The sequence below is a fragment of the Hyaena hyaena genome, unplaced genomic scaffold (assembly GCF_003009895.1).
Source record: "Hyaena hyaena isolate Hyena2069 unplaced genomic scaffold, ASM300989v1 scaffold_294, whole genome shotgun sequence".
Lineage (NCBI taxonomy): Eukaryota > Metazoa > Chordata > Mammalia > Carnivora > Hyaenidae > Hyaena > Hyaena hyaena.
Window position 1 is genome coordinate 914,117 of NW_024080923.1, and position 14,588 is coordinate 928,704.

General features: G+C 39.4%; 1 protein-coding gene and 1 pseudogene across 5 annotated transcripts in view; one reads left to right on the top strand and one right to left on the bottom strand.

Annotated features, from left to right (window-relative positions):
• COG5 (component of oligomeric golgi complex 5) overlaps positions 1-14,588 on the bottom strand; it is a 302,803-nt gene that overhangs the window by 267,781 nt on the left and 20,434 nt on the right. The window lies entirely within an intron of this gene.
• LOC120241855 lies at positions 1,082-1,553 on the top strand (annotated as a pseudogene).

Below are 14,588 nucleotides of genomic sequence, written 5' to 3' on the forward strand. Positions count from 1 at the left end.
GAGAACATGCACAAGTAGGGGAGGGGCAGAGAGAGAGAGGAAGAGAATCTCAAGCAGGTTCAGGCTGTCAGCACAGAGCCTGACACAGGGCTTGATCTCACCAACTGCGAGATCATAACCTGGGCTGAAAACGTGCGTCAGACGCTTAACCGAATGAGCCACCCAGTCAGAGTTCCTCTGACTCTTGGTGTGAACCTGCAACTGCTCTATAAAATAGTCTTTAAAGCAGACACAGGCATTACAAACACAGAAAACCACACACACAAATTACAGCTAAGTGAGCTTGGACCCACCATGCAGATCAGCAGACAGAAGCACGGAAGTGACCCCAGAAGCCCTCCAGGTCCACTACCCCAACCCCGTCGCCTCCTCCCACTGCCGTCTATTCTCCCATTGCAGCCGTGAGAAGTCACTACTGTGGCTTTTGTGGTAATCACTTCCTTGCTTTGTTACTGAAGTGTATGTATCTATACACTAGTTTATACGCTACAGTGTAAACTTGCCCTTTTTTAAAATCTATATAGGTTCCCTCACCATCTTTTACTTTTTCTTTGCAGTCTGCTAAATATTTTCAATCATCTGTCCTATACATTTTCCCACAGACCGGGTTTTGTTGAGAGCATTCCCACAGTGCAGTTTAACATATTCCTCTGTCTTCCGTATTTCCCGTACATGAGTAGTTGGATGTAGGCAGCTTCATCAGACTCAAGGTTAATATTTGGGCAAAATTATTCCTTAGGTAGTGGTCTATGTGCAACATATGTATGATTTTTTTTCTGTGTTGTTAGCAGTGATATTCAATGTCAAAATCCATTAAAACATAGAGATAACTGCAATTCCATCATTTTGTCTTTATTAGCATATAAAATTTCTCAATAAAAAAAATTTACCTTACCTGGTAGTACTGTTCATACAAAAAATACAAATAAATACTTGATTCTTTCCCTTGCTTTATCAATTTTCAAAATTAGACTGCTTTCCTGCTCTTTGAGGAAGAGAGGGCCACAGCTCTGGCAGAGCCCCGGATGCCTGGCGCCTGCCTCACGCTGTTCTCTCCCGCCAAGGAAGCTACGCCACAGCCATGGCTTATAAAGACACCAGGAATTCACCTGTGGAACCAGAGGTGGCAATTCACCCAATTAGAATTACACTAGGGCCACCTGGGTGGCTCAGTCAGTTGAGCATTAGACTTTGGCTCAGGTCATGATCTTGCAGTTTGTAACGTCGAGCCCCTCATCAGGCCCTGTGCTGACAGCTTGGAGCCTGGAGCCTGCTAACAAGCTGCAACATTAAATCTTTGGAGACGGTATGTGCTGACTTGATCAGAGGCACAAAGGATAAGAATCTCAAAGTGAAAGGACAGTTCGGATGCCTGCCAAGATTCAAAATCACTACAAGAAAAACTCCTTGTGGTGAAGATTCTAGCACTTAGGATCATTTTCAGATGAGGATCCACAGGCAACTCATTAGAACAGTTACTAATTGTTAAACAGATGACTTCCATCAGCATTGAGCCAGGAGTTGAGGCTGGAGTCACTATTGCAGATGCTTAAATCAACCTTTTTAATAAATTATCAGACTGCTTTCCTGATGCCCACCAAAGCTGAACAATTAGCCCGGTGTCGTCTCGGCTACCAACATGGACGCAGAGATTTAAACGTAATAAAGGTACCAAGCCACTGTACCTTCTACCCCTGCAGAGGCGCACCCTGTCCCTCTGTGGCCACAGTGAGCCTCTCAGGCTGATCAAATGCACCAATTTGCCCAAGACAGAAGTTTCAGAACCCTGGACTTTCTGTGCTAAAACTAGGATAGCTGATCACCCCCAGAGGCTCTGCAAAATCCTTTCATCATGATTCTGGTTAGCAGTGATTGATAGCTTCCTTGATATACAGTACAAAAATATTCCAGAATCATTTTATACATTTCATGCCCCACCTGGAATCAAAGACTTATCAAAGAAGCTCTGGCTTCCATTAGAGGTCAACAGCATTTCAAGAACACATTCTGAGAATTAAGCTTGCTCATTTCTGTGCCTGAAATTTTCAACAGACATAGACAGGAAATGTCAGAATCAAAATATCACATTGGTATTCACTTGCTTTATTCTATAATATACATAAAACATTCTCAGATTAATATTATACATATGCACAAAAATATGTACATATATAATGTATATGTAAAAATAAAATTAAAACTCCTCATGAGTTCATACTGATCATTCCAATTACTGGAGCGCCTGAGTGATTCAGTCGGTTAAGTGTCCAACTTTAGCTCAGGTCATGATCTCACAGTTTGTGGGTTTGAGCCCTGCATCAGGCTCTGTGCTGACAACTCAGAGCCTGGATCCTGCTCTGGATTCTGAGTCTCCCTCTCTCTGCCCCTCCCCTGCTCACGTTCTATTTCTCTCTCTCTCTCTCTCTCTTAAAAATAAACATACAGAAAAAAAAAAAAAATTTTTTTTTTTTTTTAAATCAGGAGCACAGGGCATTTGCTTAATCTTCTAACTTACATCTATACATTATTTCTTCCACACAGAGACTTCTGGCTCTCAAAGATATACGACTTAACAGAATTAGAATAATTTAACATTATCCCTTTGCTGCACAACATACAGAAAACATCCCAACACATACCAATGATACAAACATGATAGCTGAAGATAGTTCTTAAAAACCTGTTTTGCACATGCTCCCCCTACATTTTTTTTTACAACCGAGTTTTATTTATCAAAACATACAGCCATGACATACTATACTCCCGTTAATAGCCCTCACTTGCTCTTAGCTCTTACACTTAGCACCTGTCTTACTGTGGTATTTCTCTAGTCATTTTGATGGTCTCAAGCACACTATCAGATTCCTAAGGAAAGATTCAGGGGAACAATGTCCCCTGAATTCTTGTATGTGAATGGCTATCTCTATACTTGAAAATCATTTTGGCAGGTCTACCAATTACCTAGCTCTGCACCAAAAACCAGCTCAAAACTTAGTGGTTTAAAATGATTTGTTGTCTCACAATTCTGCGGGTTGGGAATTTAGGCACGGTGCAAATGCTGCGTGTGGTATCGGCTGAGATTTCTCAGTCACTGCAACAAGCTAACGCTGAGGCTGGTTTGGAAAGTACCAGAAGGCTTCACTCAAATGTCTTCTGTACCTATGTCTCTGCATGACTGCCTCAGGCTGCCTCTCAGCACTGTGGTCTCCTGCAGTGGGACGTCTAAACAGCTTTCCCCAAGCAGAAACAGAAGCTGCGGCGCCCCCTGGAGGCCCGGCGCAGAACTAACACAAAACCACTCCCACAGCACACGGTTTTGGGGTTTGGTACAGTAGGTGCTCTCTGTTCTTACAGGATTTGGGAACACAGGCATTTTATGCTGCTGCTGTTATCTTCCCTCTTCCCTCTTCCCTCTTCCCTCTTCCCTCTTCCTTCCTTCCTTCCCTCTTCCTTTCACTTTTCTGGCAGATAATTACACGGCCAGTAAAAGAAGTCACCATTCCATACAACAAATAGGTAACATTTGTAAAAGGGATCCTACTGAAGTATATGAAAGCCAAGTACCTATAAAACATAAGCACACAGAGAAAATGTTTCTCGGATGCTTTCTGCCTTCTTCATTTGAACATTTTCTCATCCAACTTTCTTCTATAATTTCAAAGCTGAAAATTTTAATTAAAATGTTCCAGTGAAAAGCTAATATATGTGTATGACTTAAAAAATTAAAAAGTAAAATGATAAAAAGTTAAAATATATTGAAAAGATAAAAATGTTATATAATAGGTACGTGAGTTATAGCTCAACAAAGCTGTTATACTGAAAGTTAAAAAACTCATTTTCTTACATAATTTTAAAATTAAAAAAAATTTAAATACTCTATGTAAGAGATAATAAGCTCTTCAAAATTTCTGAAAAACTCTGAAGCAGTTCATACGCAAACAATGTTACTAAAATGAGCTAAGATGGATGATTTTTGGGGTGATAATTAAATTCAATTCATGTATTCATGTATATAGATGAAGTCAGAAGCCTCTGTTCGGAGAAAGAAAAGGCTTCTGGAAAGAGTGAAATGGGGATAAAAAGCAAAAGGAATTAAATGTAAGTAAAAGTACTTTCTTCTAATTGACAGAACAATCATAGTGATTTAACGTTCATGGCAGAAACAACTTTGTAGCTCTTTATTTCTTGCTTTCTTATGCCACATGCATTTAAATGAATTAGAAGCTCAAAGAATAAAAAGATTAAACAGGAACATTAAAGTTTCTCCAATGTTCAAAACAGAAATGACCAAAGTGAACAGAATAAAAATGGTTAAAACATAATAAGCCTCCAAAGAAGGCTTAGATTTCAAAGTAGTTTTATTTTTTATTTCGGAGAGCTAGCGCACAAGGTAGGGAAGGGGGAGAAAAAGGCGAGGAGAGAAGAAGGGGGGAGGGAGAGAGACAGCGAGGGGGAGGCAAGAGAGAATCCCAAGCAGCCTCCGCATCCAGCATGGAACCTGACCTGGGTCCAATCCTATGACCCTGGGATCATGACCCAAGCTGAAATGACGAGTCAGAGGATCAACTGACTGAGCCACCCAGGTGCCCCTAGACTTCAGAATAGTTCTAAAGACAACAAATACCTAAGATGAATTTCCTTCATAAGATAAGCCTGCATGTGAGTTAATCCAGGAAAAACTAAATACCAGAAATAAAGATACCAAAATATACATAGGCATATTTTTCTTTACTTTCCCTTCCTCTTTCTTCAATATTTTGACCAAAGTTATTCAACTTTGTTGTCCCTCTTGTATAATATTATTTACAGTAAGGGTATAGAAAATTAGGGCTAATATTAATAACGATAATAAAAAATAAAGTGTTTTTTTTTTTACTTTTTTTATATTTTTGAGAGAGATAAAGGCACCCCTAAAGTGTTTATCTTAAACACAAACAATCCTGACCTCTCGTGCTTATGTAACCATAAAAAATAAAACAGTCGGGGCACCTGGGTGGCTCGGTTGGTTAAGCGTCTAACTTTGGCTCAGTTCATGATCTCACAGTTCGTGGGTTCGAGCCCCGCCTCAGGCTCTGGGCTGACAGCTCAGAGCCTGGAGCCTGCTTCAGATTCTGTGTCTTCCTCTCTCTCTGGCCTTCCCCTGCTCACACTCTCTCTCAAAAAATAAACATGAAAGAAAATCTAGATTTAAAAAAATAAAATAAAAAATAAAAACATTCATGAAAGAATTATGGTATTTTAGAGCTGGAAGAGAATTTTCAGGTCAACTCTCAGCTTTCATCATGAAAAAATGCACAATTGCCACCACAATAAAAATGGTAATTACCTGTGGTAAAGGATGGGTTAACTAACCTTACTGTGGTAATCATCTCACAATATATGCATGTATCCAATCATCACCTTATAAACTTTAAGCTTATGTTATATGTCAATTATATCTCAATAAAATTGGGGTCAAAAAGAAACTCAAGTTCACTTACTATCAGGCAGCTGGAGTGATGAAGACTAACAGTCAGGTCTCCTAACTCCCAGTCCAGCACACTTCATCTGTACTTACAAAGATGAATTTGCTCTTGATTTTTACCTACAGCTAGCTTCCAGAAAACAGGAGCTCTATTATCTAGCTTTTTTATATATTCCACAGAATCAGAAGCAAAGAACACTAAATTTAGAAAAACAAATCTTATTCCACAGTCTTAACATTACTGCACACTGGCTCCAGCAAGTACTTTCAGAACCTCGGTTTATTTATCCATAAAATGACAAGATACATAACTTTTTTAAAAAAAATTTTAATATTTATTAATCTTTGAGAGAGACAGAGAGACAGAGTGCAAGCAAGGAACAGGCAGAGAGAGAGGGAGACACAGAATCTGAAACAGGCTCCAGGCTCTGAACTGTCAGCACAGAGCCCGACACAGGGCTCAAACTCACCAACTATGAGATCATGACCTGAGCAGAAGTCAGACACTTAACGGACCAAGCCACCCACGCGCCCTGAGATATGTAACTTCTAAACATAATTATTGTTAACAGTCAAATGATTCAGAATACTTGAAATTTTTCATTCATTATAAAACCCTGCATAAACATGAACTTTTCTTTATCACTAAGAGGCAAAAATAACTAGGTTCTTAAAATTTACTACCCAAAGAGTGTATTAAACACAGGGGGGAGAAAGAAATGCATGATTCTGACAGGTTTAAGATCTGGAGTTGGAAGCAAGGATTTTAATTGAAGAATTAAATTTTAATTCATTGCCTGAAATTACACATAAATCTACCATCCTTACATGTTAGTCTTTTCCTACATAAGAAAAAAAAATTCCCCAAACATGCCATGATTTTGAGTCCAAAATGAGAAAGTTATCCTAAAAAGCAATATTTAAATTCCAACTTAACTATGAGGAAGTTTTGTTCTAACGTATATTTTAACGTTCATGTAAAACGCGACCTCACAGGAGAGAATTTTTAGAGTGCTGGGCGCACCGGTTGTGCCCTCCCCCTTCAGGAACGCAGCCTGGGCAGGTCCTTACACAGCGTCACCACATTTCAAGTCTTTTGACCTTGTTTCTTTAGTCGCAAGTGATTAGATTCAGGGAAATAACGTTAGGTCAAAATCATATCAAGTCTGTCACCAGTGGCCTATACCGCTGTCGTGAACAAGAAGTGCCCAAAATTATTACTGGCAGTCACTGTTCTCTTTAGGGAAGTGGCAATAAGCAGAAGCCCTGAGACAAAAACAGCAAGCGTGAGAAGAAACAATGAGCCAGTGAAAAGGAGAAAGCGAGTGAACCCATAGTAGCAGCAAGTAAAAAGCAGCAGACAGAGGGATGCAAACGCAGAGTCTGAGTCACAGAAGCGTGTAAGTGGCAGAGTACTATTCTAGGCGAAGCCACGTCTCACTGTGCACGCAGGCCCCACCAGGCCAGGATTCCTCTCTGGCTGTAGGGCCAGGTTCCCATGCATCCTCCCTGCCGCAAGTGCTCTAAGCGGCTATCGCTGACATAACCTGAAAGTTATCTCTTCTCCATCTGAAAAAGACGAGCACATCCACACTCTTCTCACAGGCGATATTTTTCACGTTATTACAGGACAGATGTAGCACTACATTAATAAAATGTTTTTGTACCATACATGTTTTGTTTGGTAACATATGTTACATGTTTAGAAAATATATTACAACTGGGGCACAGACTAAGGAAAAAAATCATTTTACTCCTTTCTTAAATATTTAAATGTCTGGTATAGAACACTATGCTCAGGCTAGAGATTCAAACACTGACAATGTATCATGACAGCCCTCACAGAGCTCAGTCTTCTAGAAGAGTATGAGCAAAGTAAAAGCTATGAAGAACTATAACGGAAGTAATCACGGGATACTAAAGAAACAAAAAACTGAAAAAGAAGCATTCTTCTTTGCCAGAAGGCAGGAGGGGGACTGAGAAAAGAACTGACACATCATTGAGAATGTGCTGAATGACAACAACATTCTGGGTCACAGAAGAAAGAAAATGTGCAAAGGAATGAATGTGAGAAATTCTAGCACAAGGCCAAGCTAATAAAGGCAAGCAGAGGCCACATCATGAAGGGGCTTCCATGCCATGTTAAGGATTTGACACTTCATTCTATTTCTTGTTAAGAAACTACTGAGGGGCACCTGGGTGGCTCAGTCATTTAAACATCAGCTCTTGACTTCAGCTCAGGTCCTGATCTCACAGTTTTTGAGTTCCAACACCACATCTGTGCTGACAGCACAAAAAGCCTGCCTGGAGGGGGGTGGGGAGACACCTGGGTGGCTCAGCAGGTTAAGTGCCTGAACTCGGCTCAGGTCATGATCTCACAGTTTGTGAGTTCGAGCCCCGCATCGGGCTCTGTGCTGACAGCTCAGAGCCTGGAGCCTGCTTCAGATTCTGGGTCTCCCTCTCTCTCTGCCCTTTCCCCACTTATGCTCTGTCTCTAAAAAATAAATTAATTAAAAAAAAAAAGCGTGCCTGAGGATTCTCTCTCTCTCTCGCTCTTTGCCCCTCACCCGCTCTTTGACCCTCACCCGCTCATGTGCTCTGTTCTCTGTCAAAAAAAAACAAACTTAAAAAACTTTTAAGAAAAGAAACTACTAAATAATTTTATAAGGAGAATAAAATAATCTGATATTTGTTTAAGTTTATTTATTTATTTTGAGAGAAAGTGAGGAGAGGAGGGGCAGGGAGAAATGGAGAGAGATAATGCCAAGCAGGCTCTATGCTGTCAGCACAACTAGACACTTAACCAACCAAGCCACCCAGGTGCCCCTGATGTTTGCTTTATTTAAGAAGATAAGGGGTGCCTGGGTGGCTGGCTCAGTTGGTTAAACATCCAACTTCAGCTCAGGTCATGATCTCATAGTTCATGAGTTCAAGCCCCACATCAGGCTCTATGCTGACACTATGAAGCCTGCATGGGATTTGCTCACTCACTCACACTCTCTCTCTCTCTATCTCTCTGCCCTTCCCTGGCTCTTTCTCTCTCTCAAAATAAATTAAAAAGAAAAAAAATGATAAGACATGTGAGTTTTCTATTATCAGCAGACTAGGTTGCTAGCTTACCACCGAAAACAACTAAAAACGTATGTCACATAAAAATGTCTGAAAAGCATCTTAGAGATGAGACTACAAATAGGAACACCAAGTGAAAGTGAAGCACAGGAGAATCCAGAAAGAAAAGAAGCAAACCTACCTGTGATCTGAGAACACTTGCTAATCTTAGAAAACTGCAACCTACATCTGGACAGCCTCTGAGGCTGACTGGAGACAAGTAAAGTTGATTAAATTAAATTTAATATTGTTCTTGGATTGATGGTGATTTCTGATGCCACAGAGAAACAAAAAGCAATCTCTAAAAGATTCAAATACTCTAAAAAATAACTTTTCCAAAAAAAAATCCAAGACATAGAAAGCTAACTGAGCACCTAGGAAAACTGAACTCCATCATACAAAACAGGCCAAACTATAAACATACCCACAAACACTACAAACATTGTACTTCCCAGAGTCAGCCAATGGAACACTTCAACAGAATATATTAAAGTAGTAAAAGTCAAAACACAAGAAACAGGACAGGCCATATATCATTTTAGGAAAATAAAAACAGAACTTCTAAAAATAAACTATCAAAATGTATCAAAATAATAACAGACTACTTTAACCACAGGCTACAATTGGCTAAAGAAAGAATGAAACGAAAACCAAACCAGAAAAGACAAAAAATGTAAAATAAGGAAAAGTGAGTAAATGACTTAGAAAGATGAACATACATTTAATCAGACTCTGAAGACAAAGGAGAGAGAATGATGTGTATCTGCAAAAAATCATGGCTTAAAAATGATGAAAGAGATAAACTCACTGATGGAAGAAAAACAAATTACACTTAAGAGAATAAAAGGAAACCACATTCTGAAACTGACGGGAATCAAATGAAAAAAAAGTCTCAATAAAAGAAGCCAGAGGAGGGGCGCCTGGGTGGCTCAGTCGGTTGGGCATCTGACTTCAGCTCAGGTCATGATCTCACAGTTTGTGGGTTCGAGCCCCACATCGGGCTCTGTGCTGACGGCTCAGAGCCTGTTTCAGATTCTGTGTCTCCCTCTCTCTCTGCACCTCCCCATTCATTCTCTGTCTCTCAAAACTGAATAAATGCTTACAAAAAAAAAAAAGCCAGAGGAAAACTACAAAGTACCGTCAAAAGTCTAGGTCAGAATGAAAGCTTTTCAACTACTAAAATGGAAGCCAGAACATAACGGAATAACATCTTCCAAGTGTAGAAAGTAATAAAGGAAGATGGAGGGGCGCCCGGGTGGCTCAGTCGCTTGAGCGTCTGACTGGCTCAGGTGATGATCTCAAAGTTCATGAGTTCGAGCCCCACATCCGCCATCAGCACAGAGCCCACTTCAGATCCTCTACCTGCCTGCCTCTCTTTCTCTTTCTCTCTCTCTCAAAAATAAACATTTAAAAAATAATAAACAGTTTTAAAAAAGGAAAACAGGAAATAAGGAAATAGGTAAATAACCAACTTGTAAAATGAGCAAAACATTTGAATAGACATTTCTCCAAAGAGGATATACAAATGGCTAATGGGCACTATAATTAAAAGTCTATTTCTTGGTTTGTCTCTTTTTCCTTTGTTCATTTGTTTTGTTTCTTAAATTTCACATATGCGTAAAATCATATGGTATTTGTCTTTCTCTGGCTTATTTTGCTTAGCATTACATACCTTAGCTCCATCCATGTCACTGCAAGTGGCAAGATTTCATTCTTTTTTATGGCTGAATAATATTCCATTGTGTATATATGCCACATCTTTTTTTAAATGTTTATTTATATTTGAGAGAGAGACAGAGAGACAAATACAATGCACAAGTGCAGGAGGGGCAGAGGGAGACAGAGAATGTGAAGCAGCTCCAGGCCTTGAGCTGTCAGCACAGAGCTGATACAGGGCTCAAACTCACAAGCCGTGAGGTCATGACCTGAGCCAGAGTCAGATGCTTAACTAACTGCACCACCCAGATGCCCACACCTTCTTTGTACATTCATCAATCGATGGAGATTTACAGGATCTGGACAGCCACATCCTGGCTATCACAAATAATGCTGCTATAAACACAGAGATGAGAGTACTCCTCTGAATTAATGTTTTTGTATTCTTTGGGTAATGCCCAGTAGTGCAACTGCTGGATTGAAGGGTTAATTCTATTTTTAACTTCTTGAGAACTCTCCACACTATTTTCAACAGTGGCTGCACCCGTCTGCCTTCCCGCCAACACCAATGGTTCCCAGAGGGGATGGAGGTGGGGGGCTGGGGTAAACAGGCAACGGGGATTAAGGAGACCACTTGTTGTGATGAGCACCAGGTAATGTATAGAACGGTTTAGTCACCATACTGTACACCTGAAACTAATATAACACTGTATAAAAATAAATAAGATGATTTTAAAAATGGCCAATAGGCACAATAAAAGACTTTAGTCATTAGGGAAATTCAAAAAGACAAAAAACGTAAAATAAGGAAAAGTGAGTAAATGACTTAGAAAGATGAACATACATTTAATCAGACTCTAAAGACAAAGGAGAGTCTTTAGACAACAATGAGGTACTACTTCATGTCCAATCAGATGGCTATATTAAGAAGAAGTGTTGGCAAGAAATAAAGAAACTGAAACTTTCATACATTGCTGGTAAGAATGAAAAATGGTACAGCTGCTTTGGAAAACAGTTCGGTATTCCTCAAAATGCTTCTTTTTCCAGAGACTGAGATATAATTGACATATAATACTGTAGGAGTTTAAGACTGTACCTAAATTAATTTGGTATATCAAAATGTTAAACAGAATTAGCACATGACCTAGCATAAATACTCTCAAGTAAACACCCAAGATAATTGAAGAAAAAAGCGTCCACACAAAAACTTGTACAAAAATATTCGTAACAGCTTACTCATCATAGTCAAAAAGTGGAAATACCCAAATATTCCTGAAGCGATAGGAAAACAAATGGAATGTATAAACAAAAATGTGGTATATCTATACAATGTAATACTATTTGGACATAGAAAGGAATGAAGTATTGAAACATAGTATTACAAAGATGAACCCTGAAAGCATTATCCTAAGTGAAAGAAGCCCAGAGCAAGAAAAAAATACCACACAACATATGATACGTTTATATGAAATGTCCTCCACAGGCAACTCCATAGAGTCGTACAGCATGTTAGAGGGCTGAATGAGGAGTGACTACAAATGGACATAAAGTTTGTTTGGGGTAATGAAAATCTTTTGACATTAGGTGTGCTGGTTACACAACCTGTGAATATAGTAAAAACCACTCATTTTACACTTAAAAATACAGTGTAAAGTGGTGAATTTTATAGCATATGACTTACAACCCAATTGTTTAATTTTTTTTGTAGTATATTCATTTTTGAGACAGAGAGAAACAGAGCACAAGAGGGGGAAGGGCAGAGACAGAGGGAGACACAGAACCTGAAACAGGCTCCAGGAGCTGAGCTGTCAGCACAGAGCCCGACACGGGGCTCGAACCCCCAAACCGTGAGATCATGACCTGAGCTAAAGTCGGACACTTACCCGACTGAGCCACCCAGGCGCTCCCCAATTTTTAAAACAAAGTATCTTCTACTTCAAACATGATGGGATGATAGGCTGGATCTACACTCCCATAGTAAACCACTGGAAAACTGAACAGAATGCATGAAATCATTTTCAGACACTGAACAGACAGCACGTAACTATCACCCCAGGATTAAAAAAATGAACAAACGTGGGGCACCTGGCTGTGGTGCAGGATGTGACTCTCAATATAGGGGTTGTGAGTTTGAACTCCGTGTTGGATACAGAGGTTACTTAAAAATAAAATCTTTTAGGGGCACCTCAGTGGGTCAGGTCGTGATCTCATGGTTCTTGAGTTGGAGCCCCACATCAGGGTTACTGCCGTCAGCCTGTCAGCACACAGCCTGCTTTGGATCCTCTGTCCCCCACACTCTCTCTGCTCTATCCCAGCTCATGTGCTCTCCTCAAAAAGAAAAAAATAATAAAAAAAGATAAAAAATAAAATCGTTCAGAAAAAAAAGGAAGGAAATAAACTTAACTATCCTAGTTTACTGCTGAGAGACAATTTTTAGGCCCCAGCAAGGGGAAAGGATAGGGAAACAGAACATGATGGTCTCTTCACAAAGAGTAAACAGAGATCAGACTTCAGAAGAACCAAAAAGGCTAGAATTCATGGACAGAGGACTAGACAGGAAGGAGAGGTTGTGACTATCTACAGAAGGATGGACTCAAGTACCAATCTGTACACATGTAGGAGGAAACCCACGGGAAGAATTACCGAGACAATTCACAGAGCTCACAGCATTAAGACCTAGCAGGAAACAGCTGGGGCTAACCTACAACCTAGTCCCAGACTAAAGGCTGCTCTGCACCTGCACTAACAAAGAATCAAACCAATCCTCACTTACCAGGCATGTGAATAAGTAAAAAAAACAAAACCCATAAAAAGAAGAAAGGTCAATCAATAAAAAAAAAAAAAAAAAAAAAGACCTAGAAATAATGAAGACTGAAATACGAAAATGCCTATTATAAATATACCTATATGTTCGGGGGCACCTGGGTGGCCAAGTCGGTTAAACAAGTGACTCCTGATTTCAGCTGAGGCCATGATTTCGTGGTCATGAGATCAAGCCCCATGTCAGGCTCTGCACTGATGTGAAGCCTGCTTAAGATTCTCTCTTTCTCCCCCACTTTTGTATTCTCTCTCTCTCTCTCAGAATAATCATTAATAAAAAACTTTAATATACTCTGTAAGTTCAAAACCATAAGAAAACAAATATCATTATAAAAAAGATATAAAAAGACAAAAATGTTAGAGATTAAAAAATACATTATGTAAAGCAGAAAATACAGAATATAAGTAACAGATTAGATACTATAGAAAAATGTAAACTTAGAAATAATTTCAGGTATATTATACACCAAAACATATGACACAGAGCAATATAGATCTTCATGATCCCCAGGTAAAGAAAGAAAAGATAGAAAAACACTAACCCTAAAAGAAAAAAAAAGGTAAATTTCACTTCTATCCATCCAGATATTATAAGGAAAGAAAAAAAAAAAGCAAAGAGGGATATTTGAAACATACAATAGAGGACTCATCTCAGGTATTCAGCCTCTTTAGTGATTAATTCCCTGAAAAATTAAACAGTAACCATCATGCACCCAAAATATTGGCAAAAATCAACCATTCTGACAACACTAAATGTTGGCAATGATACAAACTAACGCCAAGTCTATACTGCTGGTGTGCAGGACATACCTATTGCGGAAACAGCTTGGCATTACATTAAATAACGCCGAAGATCAAAACCCTATAACCCTAGCAATCCCATTCCTAGGATACACCTAGGCCAACAAGCATATGGAAAGATGCTCAACATCACTCACCATACAGACACAGATGATACATACATGCAAAAACATACTCATCATACAAATACAAATTAAAACCACTAAGAGATGTCATCTCACCCACTAGCATGGCTGATATCAAAAGAGCAGAAAATAAGTGTTGACAAAGATGCAGAGAAGTGGGAAAACTTGGGCACTACTGGTGGGAATGCAGAATGGTACAGCCACTACTGAAAACAGTATGGAGGATCCACAAAAATTTAAAAATAGAATTACCATTTGATCTGGTATATCTCCCAAGCAATTCAAAGCAAGATGGATCTCAAGAGATACGTGCACACCTATGCTCCCTGCAGCACTCTTCATTACAGCCAAGACAGAAGCAGCCCTGGAGATGCTTCAGTGGATTCATGAATGAAGAAAATGTGGTATATCCATACAATGGAATATTACGCAGTCTTAAAGTAGGAACTCCTTCCTTAGTACGTATGCTAAAACATAGGTGAACCTCACAGATATTATGCTAAGAGAAATTAGCCAAAAAGACAAATACTATATGCTCTGCTCATATGAATCAGCCAGATAGTCAAAATCATAGAAACAGAAAGTAGAAAGGTAGGTGCCAAGAAGGAAGACAG